This window comes from Saccoglossus kowalevskii, chromosome 19, assembly GCF_978046115.1.
Source record: "Saccoglossus kowalevskii chromosome 19, keSacKowa6.1, whole genome shotgun sequence".
Taxonomy (NCBI): Eukaryota; Metazoa; Hemichordata; class Enteropneusta; family Harrimaniidae; genus Saccoglossus; species Saccoglossus kowalevskii.
In genome coordinates, this window is record NC_140659.1 from 10,701,466 (window position 1) to 10,724,111 (window position 22,646).

The 22,646-nt window shown below is 36.0% G+C and overlaps 1 protein-coding gene across 1 annotated transcript in view; it reads right to left on the minus strand.

The window, feature by feature from the left end:
- LOC144353288 (uncharacterized) overlaps positions 1–22,646 on the minus strand; it is a 40,896-nt gene that overhangs the window by 17,426 nt on the left and 824 nt on the right. The gene's annotated exons all lie outside the window — the stretch shown is intronic.

Here is a 22,646-nt window from a genome sequence, read left to right on the forward strand (position 1 = left end):
TAGTGAAATCTCCATTTGTATTCGTAAAATCTATTTGTGTTAGTGAAATCCCCATTTGTATTTGTGAAATCTCCCTTTGTATTTGTGAAATCTACATTTGTATTTGTGAGATCTACATTTGTATTCATGAAATCTCCATTTGTATTCGTGAAATCTTCCTTTGTATTCGTGAAATCTCCGTTTGTATTCGTAACATCTATTTGTGTTAGTGAAATCTCCATTTGTATTCGTGAAATCTCCTTATGTATTCGTGAAATCTCCCTTTGTATTCGTGAAATCTCCATTTGTATTCGTGAAATCTCCCTTTGTATTCGTGAAATCTCCATTTGTATTCGTGAAATCTCCCTTTGTATTCGTGAAATCTCCCTTTGTATTCGTGAAATCTCCATTCGTATTCGTGAAATCTCCATTTGTATTCGTGAAATCTCCCTTTGTATTCGTTGAATCTCCGTTTGTATTCGTAAAATCTATTTGTGTTAGTGAAATCCCCATTTGTATTTGTGAGATCTACATTTGTATTCATGAAATCTCCATTTGTATTTGTGAAATCTCCGTTTGTATTCGTGAAATCTCCGTTTGTATTCGTAAAATCTATTTGTGTTAGTGAAATCCCCATTTGTATTTGTGAGATCTACATTTGTATTCATGAAATCTCCATTTGTATTCGTGAAATCTCCGTTTGTATTCGTGAAATCTCCGTTTCTATTCGTAAAATTTATTTGTGTTAGTGAAATCTCCATTTGTATTCGTGAAATCTCCATTTGTATTCGTGAAATCTCAATTTGTATTCGTGAAATCTCCCTTTGTATTCGTGAAATCTCCTTTTGTATTCGTGAAATCTCCATTTGTACTCGTGAAATCTCCATTTGTATTCGTAAAATTTTAATTTTTTTTCGCAAAATTTCCATTTGTATTCGTGAAATCTCCCTTTGTATTCGTGAAATCTCCCTTTGTATTCGTGTAATCTCCCTTTGTATTCGTGAAATCTGCCTTTGTATTTGTCAGCATCCATTATTTTATGTTTTTGTCATATTACCTCAAACCCTGCAAATGGAAGTGTGCATGGAATCATGGGAAGAGACGGTGTGCATTGTGATAACTGTCATAAAGGTGATTGACAGGACATACTTATTTTCAACTTTGGATGGACAGTGTGTTCTAAAAGGTGTGCTTGTAATTTACATAACAAAGGGTGTTTACAACTTTGGAAGGAGAATTGGAATCTACCAGGTTTTCTGTTATTTGAATAACAAAGGATGTTTATGGTCTACTGAGTTGCCTACGTGACACAGCTGCTATCAAGATTACATTCTGATTGGCTCATGTGGAAACCCAGGTGGTGTCACTGACTATACATTGGACAGCATAAAGACAGTTTGGGTCGATCATTTCAACTTGGTGTCCGTCACTTCAACTTGCTTTCCTGTGTGTTCTGCTACGATACGATATTACAGGCTACAACCATCATTCTGTGAGACTTGTATGAACTGCTCTGCGATCTCCTGCTTCCAGTGGTGCCCTCCAGATTTCCAGCGTTCCTCTGCAAGCAAGACTCCTGTATTTCTCCTGTAAGCCATTAACTGTCGTCCAAAAATACATCCTGGAACTGTGAGTTATCACCAATGCACACTTCCCAAAGCAATCCCAATTTTAGTGACTTTATTCATTGTATTTTTCTGTGCTTTATTTCTTGTAATTATTTTTGAGAGGTATTAAAGCCAGGAGCTTTAACTTGACATTTTGATGTATGTGTATTTCATTTCCAGTAATATTGTCTTGTCTTGTGCAGTGAAAGAACCCCCTGTCCAGTATGAGTTCTGTGGGCGGCCCTCTCAATTGCGATATACAGGCCTTACACTGTGACAGTATTCGTGAAATCTCCATTTATATTCGTAAAATCTCCATATATATTCGTAAAATCTATTTATGTTAGTTAAGTCTCAATTTGTATTCGGGAAATTTCCGTTTGTATTCGTAAACTCTATTTGTATTTGTGAAACTAAAATTACTATTTCTGCCAAAATGTCCATTTGTTAAACTTTCATTTGTACTTGTAAAAATCGCCATTCTTTGAAGCCACTTGCTCGTGTGTTGTGAACGTGGATGGCGCTGTTAGTGCATGTAATAAAAATGGCAGAAGATCACGAGACACTGTCCGTAGATGCATGGATTACTTTCTTTAAGCATATTGCCGATATACTGAATTTATGCGACCATAATTTTAGAAGTGAGGCCATTGTGTTTTTGCGGTATGATATTGAACGTCTAAATCGATGTTTAAGAACAGTTTTGTTTATATATGACAGTGGTATTGATAGTGCCGATATGCAGCCACGCATTGGCAATCTTGTTTACAGTTTACGGTACTTAAGACATCTGTAATGAACGTCTTCTGCATTTATCAGTACAACGATGTACAATATCTGCACTGATTGGTGAAGGACAGGTGAACTCGCCTGGACGTCTAGGGCTTTGTATCGACTTAGAACAGGTAGAGTTCCTTTTTATCGGCTGTTTGTTATATATACCATTATTTCAGCAATGTTAGCTTGTAAACAGAACAACACTGTGGCAGAATATCCGGTGAGCATGTGTGGAGTTTACACGGTATAATAGTTTGAGTGATGGTCGTCTTGACGAAATTATCACAATCATCCATATATTGGTGTTATGATTCTGGGAATTTTAAAATCAAGGGGCTTAGTAGTGCAGCTTTGCACAGAATTGGTTCTGCCAATTCTGCTCTTCGATGGGGTTTAGTGGCACAAACACTAACATCTGCTTTAGATGAAGATGTATTATACATGGAGATTTTTCATGTTTGGTTTTAAACAACGTGATAAACGTATTTTGAGTAAGATTCTGTATTTCCAAATACAAACATTAGTGTCTTCACATTAGTGTACACAAGCAAACTTGGTCTGTTACATGTTTTAGATACGCGATTTAAAATTTCTTATCCGGGTGTCTATGCATTGTTGAAGCATTAATTTTCCTGTTAATTAGTCTCTGACGCTAAAAGATCGAAAAATAAAACCTTTATATGAGTACAGTAAACACAACGACCGTATTAGTAAAAAGGCGCAATTTATTATTAGTCTACACCAAACATACTAGAAAGTTAAAACAATAGAAACAAGCCTTGCATGGCACAGTCCCCGTTAGTTATAGAATTTGAGATATATAGTTTTGTTTATAGTAATATACTAGGAACATAAACATGTCAAAAGTATTGATTATGACGATTTGATAACAATAATCTGGAACAGCATTATATAAAACAAAATGGCCACCAGTCGGCCATTTTCAATACATATATATATATATCTATAACATGATGTAAAACACATATATAACATTTGAACATAATCAGTCAAAGCATTTCGGAGATATGGCTCTAGAAGTGCGTTCATTTAAACAAAATGACCGCCAGTCAGCTATTTTGAATCCGATCTGAAAAATAAAAAGATGTGCATCAGGTACCCATAATCTCTAATGCATGTACCAAGTTTGATCAAAATCCATCCATCCATGCACGCCAAGATCCAGTTCTGAAATGCCCGAAATTTTTGATTTTTGATGATTTTTAGCCATTTTGAATCAAGTAGTCAAGCCAATTTTTCTATGTCACGATGTACAATGAATATATAAAATTTAAACATAATCAGGCTACGCATGGCAGAGATATGGCACTTATACTGCATTCATTAAAACTAAATGGCCGCCAGTCGGCCATTTTAAATTAGATCTGAAAAATAAAATGACGTGCATCAAGGTCATATAATGTCCAACACGTGCACCAAGTTTAAACAAAATCCATCCATAAATGCTTGATTTTGATTATTTTTTAGCACAAAAATGACCACAATTTGGCCATCTTGAATCAGATCGTGAAACAAATTGATGTGCAAATGTATAATAATATTTATGATGTATGTGCGCAGTTTGATTGTGATTGGTTCAGGCGTGCCTATAAAGATACATGTCCGGACGCACAAAGGTCAAAACGTACTCCCAGTTTTCGGACTGTGTCCGAACGGGGACGAATAACAGGGTTGCCCACTCAAACACGCTATACCAGATATACATAGGAAAAAATACATTTACAGATATCTGTAATATGATAAAACTAACGACAATAATGTCTACACTACCTTTACAATCATCAAAGAAGTCATGACAACAAGTACCCTCTGGTGGACAAGGTACTTGACGTTTGATGTTTCTTTATTTTACACGCACGAAATTTTCATTCAACCCCACACACGTCATTTTTAAAACACACACGTCATTTTAAACACACATATTAAAATACACATGTTATTTTAAACACACACGTCATTTTAGTATACACACCATTCAAAACACACACGTCGTTTTTAAAAACACGTCATTTTAATACACACATAATTTTTAATACACACACGCCATGTTTTTAAATACACACATCATTTTCATTACACACACGTTATTTTTTAAACACACATAATTTTTAAAAGACAGTCTTTTTTAAACACACACGCCATTTAAAATTCACAAATCATTTTTTTAATGCACATACATTTAATGCACAGTCACGCCGTTTTTAAAATGCATACATCATTTTAAAACACACACGCCACGGCCTCCAATATGTACGTATTTTTGAATTATTGGTCCCTTTTATTTTAGTATACACAAAATAATAAATTCACATTCCGCACCTCGTATCGTTAAGCCCGTAGAAAAACAATGACACGCGTAGCTGTTTATCGTCGCATTTTTTTAAATATTTAACCCTTTTCTAAGTACAAAATTAACTATTTTGTTTTACTAGTGTGAAGATAATTTTGTTACATTTGAAAATATACAACAACAAAAAATGTCAAATAATATGCCACGAACCTGGGTTTCAACCTCAAAAAACCGAGATTGCTTACATTATCGGAGATGGTAATTAAACTATTGTCAATATTAATCTCAGACTACAGGCAGACTAGCAACGCCTATTGTTGTATGTGTAAATTGGGGATTACGCCCGTAGGATGCGTGATTGGGCATATTTTGCTGGTAGTTTATTGACACACGTTAACCTGAAGATTCCCGAACGCACTTGCATTTACCTGCATTGTGTGTTTTCGTAATGTCATTCTCGTGCCAAACGCACAGGCGCATATATTTCGATCGAACTGGAAATGAAATCATCATTTTTAATATCTCTTACTTTCATCTACGATATTTTTTAAATATAATGAGCAACTTCATAGTAGCATTACTCATTATTTTGAATTTTCCCGGAATATGTGAACATTTTTCTATAAAGGTCAAATTGCGGTGTTGGCGTCGAGAGTGATCTTTTTTGTGGACCCTTCGTAGTTTAGTAGTATGTGGGCAATTCGTTTAAACATGTATATGCTCACACAACTAAGCAATTGCAGTCATTAATTATTCAACAGGAAGCTGATATTTTAATGGAGCATACATTTTAGTGCATTTGTGAAGAGTTTTTAACGAATATAAGGGAAAATTCAAGTTAGCATCATCATTCACTGCTTCCTGGTACATCTCGTACTATCTCGCGTTATTTGATGAAATAATAATGGATATCGCGTCATTAAGTTATAGCCGCGTCAGTTCGATGGGTTGTTTATTTGATTAAAAAGTTAAGCCCAAGAACAAACGTGGCACGCACCTTATAAAAAAAATGCCGCGATTCTAGTCTGTCTATAGTAGTCTGAAAATTAACAGAGCTGGCGTTAAGTTGATCAATATAAATGAAATGTTGCCTGCCGACTATCAAATTATCTGATTTATCTGGATTTAATTGAAGCTTATTTTCCTTGATCTCGATTTTCAACATTTGTGATTTAGCTTAACATCCGATTGACATTCTACAAAGTTTCGGTTTAAACATGGAAGGTACTAACGGAAGGAGCCACGACGCTATTGTTTTAGCTTTACCCCATGATCGTTTGTCAATGTTTATTCACAAACATTGTTCTTTTTAGCTTTTAGCACCTTCGTACAATGGGTTACGCTAATCTCAAGCATTCGGTAATATTCGGAGCATGTTCGGAAGCGATAGTCGTACCTCGCATGTACAATATTGAAAAACAAATATTAGTTTGAATGCTGTTGTTTCCGTAGATCTTGGCGAACTCTCATGGAAAATTGTCACATATAACATTGATTAAAGAAGAACTGATGAAATATCGTGAATTTTGTATTTGTAACGGTGATGAGAGTTCATCAATGATTGCTTGTGACGATTGCATTATTCGATGGTACCATTGTCAGTGCGTGGGTTTGGTGCCCGAAACTGTCGAAATTTTTGACCACCGGACATCGGCGAACACCAACAGAAACTTTCTCTGTAATAATATTTTTTAGGAGTCCTTAGGAATTGTTGTTGTGTGCACTCGGAATCTTGTTATAATTACAGTTGCTAATAATTAAAACATGTGAAATGTGTGAAGTCAAACGTTCATGTGTTGAATTTCCGGTTGTGAAATACGTATTTTGACCTTTCACACCTAAACCAGCTGAGTGCGCATGTGTGATAACCGTACCATACTCCGCTAACTCGTTAACTCGCAAACTATCATCGACATCAAAGATTAGCTAGACAATGTCCCTATCAGGATTAATTTGGGTTGAAACAAAAGGAAATAAACCAGTTAAGAGGCTTAAGTGGCCACTTGATAGGCGTCGTGGCTCCTTCCGTCAGTACCTTCCATGGTTTAAAGAACATGTGCAATTGCGTGTCATCAACATACATGTGATGCGACAAACCCTGAAGTTCAATACTCATACAGCACTATCAACTCAATGACCTCCGTTTATTAGTGTAAATAGATTCATCTTTCTTTGAGGTGCTCGTCTGATGTAATGGCGGATACGCTGACTGTGCTAAAAAACGTTAAAAATCGGGGGAGACCTACAGGTGAAATACACTCCACTGTATGCAACGTTTTTTTTTTTTCAAATGTCATAACTGACACCGATTTTCAGTATTTTCACCAAGCCTCGATATCTGAAATTATCCAAATGAACGAATTCAGCAATGTACATACTGCCAAAATACCAATCAGAGAGCAGTTCGTTTATTCACATTTTTTTCGACGTAACTAATTCAACCTTGCATATATACTTAGACTCAAATACGTTTTTGGTACTCACTTGTTCGGTAATAAAAAGTAACATTCTCCCAAGCAAACGGTAGCGGCAGCATTCGCAGTGAAACGCAAAGAAAACACTATAACAGTTCTTCGAACTTGCACAATACTATAAAAACAAAAGAGACAAAAAATACAGTTTTAGTTATCGAATGATATACCATATAATACAGGTATTAGAGTGATTGCGCTCATTTGAATGTCATCGTGCATATGGCGTCGTCGTAAACCATAGCCTTTTTGCATACATCCAACATGACTAGCCAGTATACTATTTTTCAAATTTGCATTTGTTTTAGTCTCGTTATATGACCAATGCCACACTACAACGCCACTGATTCTAAGACTCACTGTGTGTACTTAGCCATAATGAACTCTTTCCTCCACGCTAGACGCAACGATTCTGGGAGCCGCCATAGGCAGCAGTCATTCTTAAACGCATAATTAGGACTGAACCGAGAATCAATTTTGGGTGCCAGAAATCAACCAAAGACGCTTATTTATTTAGGTGTAATTTGCGCTGTCAAGTCAATAAAATAAAATTGACGACATTTTCGCCGGAGAAAAAAAGTGAATTATTTGTTGAAAAAGGCGGAGATAAATTGACACGCAAAAATCGTGACGTCGATTCCACGCATGCAATGCAGCGTCATGAAAACAGTCTACAGTACACGTACACGCACTTTTCGATGACTGAGATTTTTTTGCAAGCCAGCCGAACAGACACTGTACTATAGGTAAGAGTTCGTGCCCTTTTCTACGATTTTAAATGTATTCTTAACAATTGCTTTACCTCTAAAGCTCTGCACGCCATGCTATGATTATTCAGAGATTTGAACTAAACGACTTCATCGCTTAGCAATGATGTCATGAATCAGGATATCTAATGGCCAAAAATAAACGTGACGTATCATTGCGGCCACGGCAGCATATCATCGCCAAGCATTCCATCGTACATAAATGATGACAGCGATTTACTAGGCGTATGGCCTGCGAACTCATATGATTCGTGTGATGTGCACGTGCACGGCGCGACTAGTAACAATTACCTAACCTACCAGTTCTTCACGGCCACCGTTGTCACGATGCATCCAATTTAGCATCTAAAACCAAAAATTAGGGCCGATATGTGTAAATACTAGTACCTGTACATTCATAGTGTGGTCTATGCAGCCAGCAATAATGAAATTGCAAAAATGGCAATTGCAAAATGATGACCACGGATGTAGCCATGTCTAGGGGCATGCATATGATTTATAGTATTTGCCCATTAATTAATTAATGTAATGATTTACTGTTTTATATAAAGTAAGTGATCATTAATCTTCATGATCATTTGTGACCACGCCATTGATTATTCGGCATAGGCTACCCCACAGTGTATAATATTGAGCAAAAAGTCATGCAATAATTGCATTTCATTCTGCACATGAATTGGCATGGCTGGCTGTACATTGTTTGGCCCACTATAATTTTCTTGTGATTTAGGCTGATTTTTGTCACATGCAAGAAACAGCAAGAGCTGCAATGTGTACACCAAAAATGCTCTTATCATGCTTGTGATGTTGCTATTGTAGGTAAATGGCCACAGCAGGAATGTACATAACTGTCAAAAAGCAAACATATCCACTGAAAAGTGGATCCCACAGGGCATCAAGCTCATTGAAAGCAACAAAACCAAATACTACAATCGTTGTAAACAACATATTTACTAAGCATGTTGGCTAGAGGATTCTGCCCCGGAGGCGCACACCTTGGGCATAGCAGCGTATATGCTATCGCATAAATCAAATTGCATAACGCTATATCCTGTAACTCAGGTACTCTACTTTAGACTCTCGCCATCTTCGCCACGATCTAGTTATTTGTGCACAATTGCACGTTTAAGCCTTCAAAACTTGACTGTTTCATAATAATATACGGTTAACTGCAACGAGTTTCTTCTAGGTTGAACTTCCAACGTGTCCTTATAGAGACCACTTACCTTCTAGTTATTTGTGCACAATTGCACGTTTAAGCCTTCAAAACTTGACTGTTTCATAATAATATACGGTGAACTGCAACGAGTTCCTTCTAGGTTGAACTTCCAACGTGTCCTTATAGAGACCACTTACCTTTTTGATCAATACATCGGCCATAGCCAATTTAGGACGTGTCAGTATAAAAAACACACACGGTGTATGACCTTCTAAGTATTTACTGTTACATGCAATCCTCACCACTGGTTATCCGCTCAAATCTTTCCTAAATAACAAACAGTGAGCTTCAACGAGTGCTCGCCAGGTTGAACTTTCAACAATGCTATACAGAACACTTACCACATACACTCTTACCTTCTTGTTTAACATTATAAACCACCATGGCCGTCATGTACGGAAGCATGGCGTAGTCCCATTCATGCGCATTAAATTCCTAACTCGCTTGTCTAACATGATGAAAACAGGCACAAATATACCTATTGTGGAATTGCAGTGTTTTACTGATTCCTTCAAACATGCACGGTTTGACATAGCTCTAGATTTAAATAAATCGTTACGAGCTTTGATTTCATCGATACGTTGATGCAAGCGCACCAAAAAACAAGTCACACACACGCAACTGACCAACAACTTACCTTCGCTTTGGTATTTTTGTGAATAAATATGGCGCGATGGAAATGCCAAATTCCAAAGTAAAACGCCTTGGATACACAATACCTACGACCGTAACTAGAATCTTGGGAGAATCCAAAATAGCCCTGATTTTTCCACACGAACGAATAATTGTCAAGCGAAAAAAAAATAACGTTCCTACAATCTAACACCAGTCAACGTTTACCTGCCATATTATATCGACAATCAACTAATAACGTGGGAGAATACATATTTCTTCAGTACTCCAAGATCGAATTATCAATTTCGGTTGACGCAAATACATACCGTGGAGAAGTAGCCATAACCGGCATACACGTCCAACACTTTAGACCAAGTGGTTGTCACTTTACAAACAAATTACCAAACTCTAAACCTGCTCACAAGAGTCCATGGCAAAGGAACGCAAATCTCAAAATAGTAAGTCAGCCAAATAGTGGAGTGACTGTAACACCACTCACATCGTACAACTCAATGCATACATGAATTTTTTTTTTTGCCGCGACAATTGACACCCCATAAATTAGGGATGCTACCTCACAAAAAACGAACAATCAAGATCGGCATAAGTGTTAAAATAGTTACATAAAGTGTTACTTAACTTAATGTTCGACATCTTTGGATTGGAGAACACGTAACGAATACGGCACGTGAAAGATGCTCATGGTTTCTTTGAATTCTCTGCTCTCGAAACAGTACTCGATGCCATTTGTAAGCAATCTTGCAGTGGTGCCGGATATGATGCCAACGAGGCTGCATAGTAAATAAAATTAATATTGCAGTCTGCTTCTCGGCTTCAGAATGTTTCTTGCCTGCTTTTTAGCCGCCCAAAATATAGGTCGAAATGTACGTCTTGTATGTTTTGACATCTCGTCCAAGGTCTTCCCAATCGACTAACCGGAGGGAACGTTGTCGTGCATTCCCGACACTACTGGATCTGCTAGTTCTATCAACCGTCTTTTCTACTTGCACTTGAAAAAACATAGTCGTGATGTTAAAGTTTTACTGCTGGGCTGATAGTGCCGCACTGCCTGATTCATGATGATTCACACGAGAAGCACAGGAATGAACAAAGTGTGACTAATAAAGGAAACCGCCGAAAACTGCACTGTAGCGAGACTGGCCTAGATTGGCATTCAACATTCTGTCCTCCACTTAAATACCCCTTGTCACATGACCCCCACATACCATACCCGTCTGTTTGCCATCTCGCACAGACAATAGTTACCCGCTATACTGCGAAACGCGGTTAACAATATTTAACAAGCTGCGATGAGAATAAACCGTTCACTCAACATTCAGTCTAATTGGCTGTCAAACAGTAGTTCAATGACCCCATATTTTAAATTAGATATCACATTGGCCAGATATCAAATTGCATTGTTTTAATATATAGACAAAGTTCACAACCGTGCTTGTCTCCAAACGTGTACACACACGTCTGTAAAGTAAATAAAATGGCCAACAGATGGCGCATGTACCGTTTTAAATAAAACGACATTGCAGTCATATAGTTGTATTATTGGGAATACATACTTTTGGGTGGCTTCACCACATGTTGGGAACAGCGATGTTTCCTGAATTCGTTTTTGAACTTCTCTTAAATAAAACTGCTCAAACATTTTCTGATTACAACCAGTTCATTGAGGATAGGAAAATATAAACATGTTCGCATATTTTTTAGGGGTATGAGTAATCTGTCTAATATTATAATAATAATATTTTCTGTGCGTAACTAAATAAACAAGTTGCAAGGCATACAATGTGATACTGAAAATAATAACATGCAAATGGCTGTATACATTTTTTTGAAATTAAATTAAAATTTCCAGCTGTCTTGATGGTGTTTACATATATGTAGCATATTACATGTTTTCCACGTATATTATATACATTTTGTTTAACAAAGATCAATAAATTTACATTCATTAAAATGAGTCTTGAAAAAAGCGGCCCACACATGACTTCGAGAAACTCGCATGTGTTTCGTCCCTGTTTTAACCAGTACTAAAAGCACCGCAGTTGTCACATCGAGCCGTGTCGTTATCGATATGGGTACCATGTGACAGCGTATGAAATAAATTGTTTAATCAAATTTGGGACGATTTAACAATAGTAGCGCTGTTACAAGCGCGGTGTTAATGACCTCATCACCGGGGCTGTACGAGAAATATAATTAGTGCAGTACAAGGTACGCCCAAACACAATTATCAATATAAGCCTAAACTTGTATTTATTGTTTTTTCCTGCCAATTGGATGAGTGAAAGGGTTATAACACTTGTGACTAGTTAAGCCGTATTTTGTTAACGACCACGGGGTCATAATGAAGTGATTCGGTCAATATTTTGTTTCAGAACTTATACAGTAATTTGGTTAGTAGTTTCAACCATGACAATTCGCGATAGTCAGAACAACAACAAGAAAAATAAAAGTTGATAAAAAAAATCTGGTTCGTATTTTGTTTTCTAAACTAATTGCTCAGGTGGTGAGAAATAAATCAACTGGCTTATTTATTACATGCATGATTTCTAGTTTAATGTATTCAATGGTTATAGATCTTGACGTCGACGTTTTGCCTTACGACAAGCTTTTACGTTTAGTGTTTTTGCAAGTCGACGCCAAAGCAAATTTAGTATTACAGCTTTCGAAATATATTATTTAAATGAAAAAGACAGATACTAAATAATCATTGTACAACTGTGTAGTACATTGTTCTATTCAGACCTACCATTTAGAAAGAACGACCGTAACGTCTGGTTATATCGTATAGTTATCATGGACTATACATTGATTATCGGATATTCTGCGTATACTTTGCGCATCAGGCATTTTTTTCGTTATTTCGAATTTAAATGACGATACATAAATTGCTCATTAAAGTGATAAAATTGTGTCTTTCCGTGATGTATAAATATCTTAAACATATCTTAAACATAATGAGTTTTGAAAAGAAAAGAAAAACATCAAAGCGTTAAACCTCGTCAAGTCTGAATTTCTGAATCTGAATTTCGATGTTAACAACTTAGAAAAACATGTGATTCAAATTTGTCTCCTGGTCTGGGTTTTGTTGTTTTACAATTGATTTAGAATTCCGCAATCAAACTGTGTGTAATAACAACAATATATACGTGGTCATATACAAGCGTGACACACTGCATTGACACGTCTGCTTGAATAAGTCATCGGCTCATCTTGGCATTATATGCCACATGCAATGACATTTGTTATAAAAACAATCGGTTCGTTCAAGTACTTAATGTTATTAGTTCTAAATCTCCCCATAATATTATAGTAATATTCCTGTTAATTATAATAATATGTCATCTGATCACTTTCCTAAAATGTTTCCGCTCCAGTCTGAGTTGTTGCCAAAACTGAGTACATCCATGCACAATACTGCCTATAAACCTTGTTGGAATCGAGCATCCAATAATAATTATGAATTATTATGTGACCTACTGTTGCCTGTCATTAAAGTACCCAGTGAAGTACTTGTTTGTACTGATCGTCACTGTAATACTCATGGCGAGATGATTTCTGCATTATTGCATGCTGCAGAAAGGTCTATTGCATGTGCTAGTTATTCCAAAAAGAATGTTGTACCAGGTTCAATTTCACACTATTGTAGCTTCGGAATACTTCGGTTTTTGTTACTTTTATAAATGCTTCTAAAGCTTTTGATTATTTTCGCCATGATATTCTGTTTGAAAAATTATTAGCCAGGGGTGGTAAGCCTTTCTTAATTAAAGTATTGGCTTAATGGTATAGGTATCAATAATTTGTGGTTCGTTGGAATGGTCATTTATCTGATTTGTTTGGTGCTCATAATGGTGTGAAACAATGGGGCATTATGTCCCCTATCTTATTTACAGTGTATTAAGATGATCTTAGTAACAATTTATCAGCTCTTCCATATAGTTGTTTACCCGGTGCCTATAAGGTCAACCACCTGATATATGCTGATGACGTAGTAATTTTTTCTACTGGGTCATATGGTCAGCAGATGTTTATGGATTTATGGGTATTTAGTTCTCTTCAATGAAAATAAGACTGTATTAGAATAATAAATCCAGTGTATATCCTTTTAAATGGGAAAATTCTTAAGTATGTTGACGTGTATAAATATCTGAGTCATTTAATAACCTCTGATCTTAAAGATGATAGTGAAATATGTAACAAGAATAGAATGTGTTATGTTAGACACAATGTTATTATTCGTGATTTTAAGTTTGCATCATTGCCTGTTAAGTGTAATTTGTGTCTGTTTTTTGTGATTTTCAATATTGTTCTTATTTATAGTGTAATTTCACCATTCAGTCGTATCGTAATATACACAGAGCTCATTCGCAAGTTTTTCGAAAATTTTCCGGTTTTAAACACTCTTATGTTCAAAGCAACAGTTTGTTGTTTGGTGGTTTATCTCTGTTAACGTTTGACGAAATTGTTAGGAAGACGTGTTTTATTTTTCCTCCATGTTTCACGTCCAATTTCTATTTCTGTTTTGATGGACAGTGTTTTTGATGTGACATCTTTTTTAACTTCTATGGACTATTCTTTTTAATCTGAAATAAACCTCAATAATAAATATTAATAATATGTAGAGGTGCCATTTACTTGAGCAGAAATCGCATATTAATTTGGTTTAGCTACGGGAAAAGTTGTCACATTGTGTAATTTTGACGTCACAGTAGCAGATCGTCACTAGAGGGCGCAATTATTGCGAACATTAATTCCAGTTCGATATATATATATTTAAATCATTCAAACATAGCGCCCTCCACAGGCGTAAAAGGTTAATGCACGCGTTTTTTTGTCACACACACGAAAAAATAATCATTCGAAAATAACGCCTCCTACAGGCATAAAAAAGGTTAATGCACGCGTTTTTTTTTTGCTTTTTACACACACAAATTTTCATTCAACCTCACAAACGTCATTTTTAAAAAAACACACGTCAGTTCTAAACACACATTATTTTAAAACACACGTCATTTTAATATACATATAATTTTTAAAACACACGCGTCATTTTAATATACACATAATTTTTAAAACATACTTCATTTTGAAACACACGTCGTTTTTAAACACGTCATTTTAATACACACACGTCATTTTAATGTACATACAATTTTTAAAACACACGTCGTTTTTAAACACACGTCATTTTAATACACACATCGTTTTTAATACACACACGTCATTTTTTAAACATACATAATTTTTAAAACGTCATTTCTTAAACACATATTTTTTTTAAATACACACGTCACTTTAATACATACGCCATTTAAAATACACACATCATTTTTTAATGCACTTACATTTAATGAACACATACACACATCAGTCATTTTGAAACACACCATTAAAACGCACAGTCACGCCGTTTTTAAAATGCACACATCATTATAAACACACACGCCACGGCCTCCAATACGTACGAAATTTTGAATTATTAGTACGTACGTTTTCTAGTATACACAAAATAATAAATTTACATTCCGCGCCTCTGTTTAATTCGTTTAAAAGATTCCTCTCATTAGTAAATAGCGCCCTCACTCAACAATATTTAGAATGAGTGGTTGGTCAAAAGTTTGATGAGTCGGGTGCATCTATTGGCTAAGCTTGTTGTACATAGATGCAAATGAGTATAGGAACCATTAATGCTGTAGGGTGTACTGGGAGGGGTGGAGGATTTCATGTTTGTAATGGCTGGTTGTAATGCGGTATCTCGTTGTTTTCAAGATGCAGCCTGATATTTGTTGCTTTCTTGGTTGTTCAATTGTGGCTAAAATTGGTTTGGTGGGTGGAAGATGTGTTTATTGTTTGTTTAGTCATTGTTTGGACACCCTGCAGCTTGAAATGGTATGGTCCAAATCCAAATTCGATATAGCGATGTGGCAGTGTCGTCTAAAAACCACGCATCAAAATGATTTCTGTTTATTTATTTACTGTTGTAGATCCTGATAACTAGCCATTGAATATGATGTCGGGAATTAATGGTTTTCTGAACAAGCTTTATTAATTATTGCTGGCAATATTCCAGTATGAACTGTGAGCAAACTGTGACACCAAATCTAGTCGTAGTATTGTTATGCTTCTAAAATATTTTTTTTAAATAAAATAAATTAAATAGAAATATTATGTGTATTTTTGTATGTGGAAACATGGCTTGCCCACTGAAAAATATAAAGAAGTCTGCAGCTCTTTTTTTTTAATTTTTTTATTTATGAGTGTAAACAATAAAACGCTCACAGTGCAAGGCTAGTTCACCAACATGTCTATTCTCTTGCTTGAGTGTGAAAGTACATGGTTTAGTGACTACCTCTTATATTTTTAAATTTTAGAATTTTTTTTTATTTGCGAAGGTTCTTCTATAAAAATAGAACAGATGTAGTGAATTAATTTTAATATTTTTTTTTAATTTCAGAACTAAAGCAAATTCACTAGTTATAAGTCATACCATAGTATGTTTACAGGTGAGTGAATTGTATACCTTCTCTAATTATAGCATAACTAGATACTCACTGCTTGTAATATTAATGAATTAATTTTAATATTTTATTTTAATTTCAGAACTAAAGCAAATTCACTACCTGAGACGTATATCGTACATGTATTCACTGCGCCTAGGCAACAAAATCTATAGGAACAAGTTATAAGTCATGCCATAGTATGTTTACAGGTGAGTGAATTGTATACCTTCATTAATTAAAGCATAACTAGATGCTAACTGCTGGTAATATTAATGAATTAATTTTAATAATTTAATTTAATTTCAGAAATAAAGCTGAATCACTACCTGAGAAATCATATTTTAAAAGATGTCAAATGTGGCTAGACTGACCCCTCCTATGGCTAAAAGTTATATGTCATGCCATAGTATGTTTACAGGTGAGTTAATTGTATACCTTCTCTAATTAAAGCATAACTATATACTCACTGCTGGTAATATTTATGAATTAATTTTAATCATTTAATTTAATTTCAGTACTAAAGCTGAATCACTACCTGAGAAATCATATTTCAAAAGATTTCAATTGTGGCTAGACTGACCCCCCCTATGGCTAAAAGTTATATGTCATGCCATAGTATGTTTACAGGTGAGTGAATTGTATACCTTCTCTAATTATAGCATAACTAGATACTCACTGTTTGGAATATTAGATCTGTTTAATTCGTTTAAAAGATTCCTCTCATTAGTAAATAGCGCCCTCACTCAACAATATTTAGAATGAGTGGTTGGTCAAAAGTTTGATGAGTCAGGTGCATCTGTTGGCTAAGCTTGTTGTACATATATGCAAATGAGTATAGGGACCATTAATGCTGTAGGGTGTACTGGGAGGGGTGGAGGATTTCATGTTTGTAATGACTGGTTGCAATGCGGTATCTCGTTGTTTTCAAGATGCAGCCTGATATGTGTTGCTTTCTTGGTTGTTCAATTGTGGCTAAAATTTGTGTGGTGGGTGGAAGATGTGTTTATTGTTTGGTGAGTCATTGTTTAGACACCCTGCAGCTTGAAATGGTATGGTCCAAATCCAAATTCGATATGGCAGTGTTGAATATATGTGCGATATGGCAGTGTCGTCTAAAGACCACACATCAAAATGATTTCTGTTTATTTATTTACTGCTGTAGATCCTGAGAACTAGCCATTGAATATGGTGTCGGGAATAAATGGTTTTCTGAACAAGCTTTATTAATTATTGCTGGCAATATTCCAGTATGAATTGGGAGCAAACTGTGACACCAAATCTAGTCGTTGTATTGTTATGCTTCAGATATATATAGATATATATAATCTCTAGCTGCCTAACAACGAATGTAAACATGTAAAGCAATACAAAAAACACTGTAAGCCGAACTTGTGAATGTTGTGAAAGCCGAATTTTCTTCAGATCGTTTCTCATCCGTTATGGTCCCTCTGAAACCCAAAGTTTTTTCCTTGTATAAATTTGAATTACGATCGAGTAAGTGTCGTGCTTTGGATGGTGATACAAATAAAAAACAACAACATGGAAATGGTTTAATCTGGCCATCAATCAGTCATATTTAATTTAAAAGAGAGAGTAATCACCTATACACCAGTGTAGGGGAAGGGCTAGCGAGAAGTGGCTCGCGAATTATCGGGCTAGAATAAATGCGAGTTGTCACTTAATCGAACTAATGGAACGTGGAATACAAGGGGGGAGCGTCGATTATTCCGGGAGTTCTTCTGGAAAAGTCTGTTGAGAATGTTCGTAGGAAAAGTGTGAAATAAATCAACGGAAATAACAGGGACTGGCGGGGAGGTGCGAGACGACATTGTTGTTATTATTGTGAGCGGTGGCGGCGTTAACAACAACAACGAGCCAGTATGTTAAAATTTGGGGCGCTTATCATTTACCGTGGCGTAGAGGGCGTCGGTGTATGGTCGGTGGTGCTACTGGGGAGTAGACACCGTGGCGATAGCTATTTGTACAGTCTGATTGGTAGCGGTCGTTCAAAGGGGTGGTGAGCATGCGAAGTGTAAATACCAGGCGAGGTGTCAACAGGGGAATTGCAAAGGGAGATAGAACAAAAACTAAACTAAACGGCAAACAGGGGATCGGTTTTATGGGGGCGGGACAGCTGTTGAGCAGCGGTATTTTTGAACGCAAGTCAAGTAATTGGCGGGAGTAAATAAAATGAAAAAAACGAGAGGATGTTGTTGAAACGTTATATAATCGAAAGGGGGTTGACTGAAACGTGGTTTAAGGGGAAAAAAGTCGAAAAAGTGGTAAATTTGGGGATCGAAAGTGTGGGAGAAACGAAAAATCGAAAGGCTGGTTCGGGAGCGGGCGCGAACCGTCCAAATATGAATGGTAAAGTGGCGTAGGACGATTGGGGCGAGCCACTTTGGGGGGCTAGAAGTGAATGGAGTCGAAAAGTATAAGTACCGGGGTTGGTAGGAGGACGGGAGAAAATTTGGCGGGAGTTTTATAAGCGCGGGGAGCGCTAGTTTTGGTTGTAGTGTAAGTTCGAAATTGAAAAAGGTTGGAACTAAATAGGGGGACAATTTACGTGAGTCGAATGTTGTAACTACGAGAATTATATAGAGGGGCGGGAGGTAATTATAGCGGGAGTTTATTAGCGCGGGGAGCGCTAGTTTTGGTTGTAGTAAAAGTTCGAAATTAAAAAAGGTTGGAATTGAAAGCGGGGACAATTTGCGTGAGTCGAATGGTGTAACTACGAGAATTTAGCGAGGGGGCGGGAGGTGATGTAGCGGGAGTTTATTAGCGCGGGGAGCGCTGATTTTGGTTGTAGTGTGAGTTCGAAATTAAAAAAGGTTGGAATTGAAAGCGGGGACAATTTGCGTGAGTCGAATGGTGTAACTACGAGAATTTAGCGAGGGGGCGGGAGGAGATGTAGCGGGAGTTTATTAGCGCGGGGAGCGCGGATTTTGGTTGTAGTGTGAGTTCGAATTTAAAAAAGGTTGGAATTGAAAGCGGGGACAATTTATTTGCGTGAGTCGAAGGGTGTAACAACGGTAATTTAACGGGGGTTGTTTAGACAATAGAGAATATTGAATGAGTGACCGTAGACTTAATAGATGTAGTAATTTCAAAATGTTCAAAGCCTTTGGTAAGAAATATGTGACAACTATTACACGAGTTTAATAAATACAATATTACACGAAATTTGATATCCCATTTATCGCATCTACCTGAGCGCTTCGTGAGCGTCTTAACGTGTAATACTCATTTGCATACAACAACGCCGCAACACTCTGAAACGCAATTTAACGCGATAAACGCATACCAATGAAAGCATGAGAATATTGGTATATAGCGAGAACACTTGAATTGATTGTATTTCAAACAGTTTTCATAAAAATAATTTGTTTAATCATTAAACGAGCCATGTCTTGGTATTTTAGAAGGTGACTAGTTGGTGACATAACAATTGTAAATTGCGTGCAAGTACCAATCAGTGTTGTCACTTTCACTTTATGATACATGTCATAAATGATGACATCATACTATAAAAATACTATTGATTCAAAAATCATATTTTGGTGATGTAGTTGTAAATAAATCAATAGGATTGGTTACCGTTTTTTTTATTATTAAAATTATTTAAAATAATGATAAATTAAATTAAATTTATTATTTTTATTTAATGTATTTTTATTTAAATTAACATACACTCATTAAATTATACACTCATAAAATATGGTTACGTTGCCCTAGTTAACTGTTCATTATTTTACTGGGTGACATGAAGATAAGCGTACATGAATAATCCGTCGCCAGTCTGTCACTAAACAGATGGTTTATTAGTCCCTGTATTAAATTATGTCCAGCTTATGTTCTCCATCCGTGTCCGACTAGCAATATAATAAGTGCTGACGGTAATGCAATTGGAACAATCATATAATCTGATTCGATTAAATTTCCTTTTGTTATTAAATGTCAAAATACGGACACGAGGTATGTGCTTAACAAAATAATACCAATAGCGTTACAGTCGCATAGTTGAATGTGTAATTGCGTATGCGTCGGTTCTAAACACATGTTCGAGAATGAGTTTACCTCGAATCTATCGATGACTGTATCCCGATTGACTGTACTGTGGCTATTCTAAACTTTAGCAGTAAGTGTTCTAGTTTAATTACACGCATTTCAACATTGGTCAATCGACTGAAAATAGATATCAGACGTAAATGGGTGCCGAGATCTCATTGAGAGCAAGGGAACTACGAGACTTCATTATGGTATTAGGAATACTGCACGCGATAACAAGAAAAATCCACATCAAGTCAAGTCTCGTGACTCTATCGCTCGCAATGAGATCTCGGCGGCAATTAGCTGTGTTGGGGAACGAAGGATTTCAACTTTACAAGTTTTCATGTCAACAGCCAAACATACCAACTAGACAGCTTGCTATGCAAAAGTGGGATGCAAACATATTAACAAGCAAATGTCTCTTTGGAATAAATGCTTCATTTACATTCATAGTTTGTAATTAATTAGTGCAAATTAATGTTTTAGTCTCATCTGTTGTATTCTATTCTGTTTCTTGAATACAAAAATACTACTGTGGTTAGCTATGTAGAGAAATTGATATCATATTGCAATTTGGTTCAATCATTTGTAATAGAGATGGAAAACAACGATTTCTGTGAGGTCGCTAGACATTAAAACTTTGATGGATGAGAAGCTTGGGAAAATCAAAATACATTGTCGGGAGAAAAGGTACATATATTTGCAAAACATGTTACCTCAGAAATGTAAGCTTTCTGTGGAAACATCAATCAAAATAAATGTATCGTTAGCGGACATATTGATTCTTTTTGTGTACCTCCATCTGCCCATTTCAAAGTGTCTTTTGAAGAATATATGTATGCTCTTAAATACAAGAGAGGATAATACTTCCACAGGTGTTTTAGAATAGCGCAGATACTTTTCATAATGCAAGAATTGTTCCGTGCTAGAAGCATCTTATATCACTTTATATTATTTGCATAGATATCATAGATTGTCATGTGATATCAACAATCGATTAAAATATTTTTATAATGCATAGCGATGTTTCATTTCACTGAGATTCAAGTTTTCTACAATATACGGTAATAATAAAAATATGTAACACTAAAGTAAAGAGTAATGAAACATGTGCTATTCGTTTGTAAATTAGTTTACAATTATTATGCGTGACGACGAGCGCTGTCCACCAGCAACAATTTGTTGCCATGGTAACACATAATGCAATCGGACTCGCTCTGCTCTCATCTTTGAAATATACTATACGCCGACTATATTTGAATTCCACTTAAACCGCAACATATTCGGAAATAAAATGAGAAATGTATCACGTGTTTTGTATAGTAACCCTCCTTTTGGAAACGGTAAATATAGCGTAGTGAGGTTGGCACCAGTTAACATTGGCAAGCCGCGAGAAACACTTCGTTACGGGGATAAATCTCAAATAAAATGACCATGGGCTTTGAAGAATACTTTTGGCGGAATCTCCCTTGTAATTGTACATTGCGCAAATTGATTCGCATTCACAGTATTAAGTATATCCAAAAAACAATACTTACTTTAGTACATGAAATGCGGTTTTTCGAGAAAATGGTTTACATACACTTCATATTTGTGTGATCACTACTGATAACATTTCAGACAAGACGGTTTGAGTTGGTGTCACACGGTGTGAAATTCAGAATATAAAATTAATGTTTTTTGATGTACTGAAATATACGGATGGCTTCATAGAAAATGTTTAAATTAGGCACAGTAGAGTGGTGTTCTGAATTTGGTAAGAATGGACACTGGTCCCCAAAAATGGAATTTAATTTGAGTTAATTCAATTTGTATTCAAAACACACAATAAATTAGAAGTAAATCAAAGCATGAAATCTATTTTCGATTCAAGAAAGAATTTGCTATATATTTATACCGCTTCGTGGACTAGTTTATCGAGGGATTTTGAAGAGGTCCACACGAGTGGGAGGCTAACTATTTGGTCGTTATTCATATCATGCCGACATATTTTATTATTTTATTTACAATCGTCCTAACGACATAACACTCAGCCTATGACACAATATGACCTTTGATTCAAGTCTTTTTTATCGTAATAAATCGAGCAGCAGCAATATATTATATTTTAAAGTACTTTAAAAATTTGCTTAAGGAAAATTATTGTATATATATTACGCATGTGTCGTTGAACGTACGAAACAAGTGGATATGGTTCACACTCAAATCATCCCTTCAATAAATTACAATGCGACTCACTCAGTGACGTGTTACTGAAATTTAACCACAGTTCAACAACTTTGGTGTGTGCCGATAAAAGGGAAACGAAGAGAGACCAACGTGGGTACTTCAG